The sequence below is a fragment of the Schistocerca gregaria genome, unplaced genomic scaffold (genome assembly GCF_023897955.1).
Source record: "Schistocerca gregaria isolate iqSchGreg1 unplaced genomic scaffold, iqSchGreg1.2 ptg000336l, whole genome shotgun sequence".
Taxonomy (NCBI): Eukaryota; Metazoa; Arthropoda; class Insecta; order Orthoptera; family Acrididae; genus Schistocerca; species Schistocerca gregaria.
The window spans coordinates 1,623,720-1,626,994 of NW_026061801.1; positions in this window are offsets into that span (position 1 = coordinate 1,623,720).

The following is a 3,275-nucleotide window of genomic DNA, read 5'->3' on the forward strand; positions in this document are numbered from 1 at the left end:
TCCCGTGCAACTCGGCTGCTAGTCCTCCTTTCATGCAGAATCTTAAGGTCCTAGCTCATGTCCAAGGCACCAAAGCCAGCTAAAAAGTCAATATTGAACACCTAAAACTTGAATTATACTACTTCTTACTGGCTATTACATCAACTTAGAAGCTTCATCTGTGTTCTACTATGGTGCTTTTAGTGTCTCCGCATACCGCAGCACGCGACATAGCTTTGCAATCGATAAGTACAACCGTTTCAGAGAGAAGAGCGGTCAATGTGACGATCTGGCTTTAAGTCGATTCGATAACAAATGACGAAAACGGACGTATTTCTCAGGTTTTTACTACATTTGAAGACTTTTCACATTCTCCCGTGCAACTCGGCTGCTAGTCCTCCTTTCATGCAGAATATTAAGGTCCTAGCTCATGTCCAAGGCACCAAAGCCAGCTAAAAATTCAATATTCAATACCTAAAACTTGAATTGTACTACTTCTTACTGGCTATTACATCAACTTAGAAGCTTGATCTGTGTTCTACTATGGTGCTTTTAGTGTCTCAACATACCGCAGCACGCGACATAGCTTTGCCGACGATAAGTACCACCGTTTCAGATAGAAGAGCGGCCAATGTGACGATCTGGCTTTAAGTCGATTCGATAACAAATGACGAAAACGGACAGATTTCTCAGGTTTTTACTACATATGAACACTTTTCACATTCTCCCGTGCAACACGGCTGCTAGTCCTCCTTTCATGCAGAATTTTTAGGTCCTAGCTCATGTCCAAGGCACCAATGCTAGCTAAAATGTCAATAATCGATACCTAAAACTTGAATTGTACTATATCTTACTGGCTATTACATCAACTTAGAAGCTTCATCTGTGTTCTACTATGGTGCTTTTACTGTCTCCGCATACCGCAGCACGCGACATAGCTTTGCAGACGATAAGTACAACCGTTTCAGAGAGAAGAGCGGCCAATGTGACGATCTGGCTTTAAGTCGATTCGATAACAAATGACGAAAACGGACGGATTTATCGGGTTTTTACTACATGTGAAGACTTTTCACATTCTCCCGTGCAAATCGGCTGCTAGTCCTCCTTTCATGCAGAACGTTAAGGTCCTAGCTCATGTCCAAGGCACCAAAGCCAGCTAAAAAGTCAATAATCGATACCTAAAACTTGAATTGTACTACTTCTTACTGGCTATTACATCAACTTAGAAGCTTCATCTGTGTTCTACTATGGTGCAGCATGCGACTTAGCTTTGCAGACGATAAGTACAACCGTTTCAGAGAGAAGAGCGGCCAATGTGACGATCTGGCTTCAAGTCGATTCGATAACAAATGACGAAAACAGACGGATTTCTCAGGTTTTTACTACATATGAACACTTTTCACATTCTCCCGTGCAACTCCGCTGCTAATCCTCCTTTCATGCAGAATCTTAAGGTCCTAGCTCATGTCCAAGGCACCAAAGCCAGCTAAAAAGTCAATAATCGATACCAAAAACTTGAATTGTACTACTTCTTACTGGCTATTACATCGACTTAGAAGCTTCTTCTGTGTTCTACTATGGTGCTTTTAGTGTTTCCGCATACCGCAGCACGCGACATAGCTTTGCAGACGATAAGTACAACCGTTTCAGAGTGAAGAGCGGCCAATGTGACGATCTGGCTTTAAGTCGATTCGATAACAAATGACGAAAACGGACGGATGTCTCAGGTTTTTACTACATATGAACACTTTTCACATTCTCCCGTGCAACTCCGCTGCTAATCCTCCTTTCATGCAGAATCTTAAGGTCCTAGCTCATGTCCAAGGCACCAAAGCCAGCTAAAAAGTCAATAATCGATACCAAAAACTTGAATTGTACTACTTCTTACTGGCTATTACATCGACTTAGAAGCTTCTTCTGTGTTCTACTATGGTGCTTTTAGTGTTTCCGCATACCGCAGCACGCGACATAGCTTTGCTGACGATATGTACAAATTTTTCAGAGAGAAGAGCGGCCAATGTGACGATCTGGCTTGAAATCGATTCGATAACAAATGACGAAAACGGACTGATTTCTCAGGTTTTTACTACATATGAACACTTTTCACATTCTCCCGTGCAACTCGGCTGCTAGTCCTCCTGTCATGCAGAATCTTAAGGTCGTAGCTCATGTCCAAGGCACCAAAGCCAGCTAAAAAGTCAATAATCGATACCTAAAACTTGAATTGTACTACTTCTTACTGGCTATTACATCAACTTAGCAGCTTCATCTGTGTTCTACTATGGTGCTTTTAGTGTCTCCGCATACCGCAGCACGCGACATAGCTTTGCAGACGATAAGTACAAGCGTGTCAGAGATAAGTGCGGCCAATGTGACGATCTGGCTTTAAGTCGATTCGATAACAAATGACGAAAACGGATGGATGTCTCAGGTTTTTACTACATATGAACACTTTTCACATTCTCCCGTGCAACTCGGCTGCTAGTCCTCCTTTCATGCAGAACGTTAAGGTCCTAGCTCATGTCCAAGGCACCAAAGCCAGCTAAAAAGTCAATAATCGATACTTAAAACTTGAATTGTACTACTTCTTACTGGCTATTACATCAACTTAGAAGCTTCATCTGTGTTCTACTATGGTGCTTTTAGTGTCTCCGCATACCGCAGCACGCGACATAGCTTTGCAGACGATAAGTACAAATTTTTCAGAGAGAAGAGCGGCCAATGTGACGATCTGGCTTGAAATCGATTCGATAACAAATGACGAAAACGGACTGATTTCTCAGGTTTTTACTACATATGAACACTTTTCACATTCTCCCGTGCAACTCGGCTGCTAGTCCTCCTGTCATGCAGAATCTTAAGGTCGTAGCTCATGTCCAAGGCACCAAAGCCAGCTAAAAAGTCAATAATCGATACCTAAAACTTGAATTGTACTACTTCTTACTGGCTATTACATCAACTTAGCAGCTTCATCTGTGTTCTACTATGGTGCTTTTAGTGTCTCCGCATACCGCAGCACGCGACATAGCTTTGCAGACGATAAGTACAAGCGTTTCAGAGATAAGAGCGGCCAATGTGACGATCTGGCTTTAAGTCGATTCGATAACAAATGACGAAAACGGATGGATGTCTCAGGTTTTTACTACATATGAACACTTTTCACATTCTCCCGTGCAACTCGGCTGCTAGTCCTCCTTTCATGCAGAACGTTAAGGTCCTAGCTCATGTCCAAGGCACCAAAGCCAGCTAAAAAGTCAATAATCGATACCTAAAACTTGAATTGTACTACTTCTTAC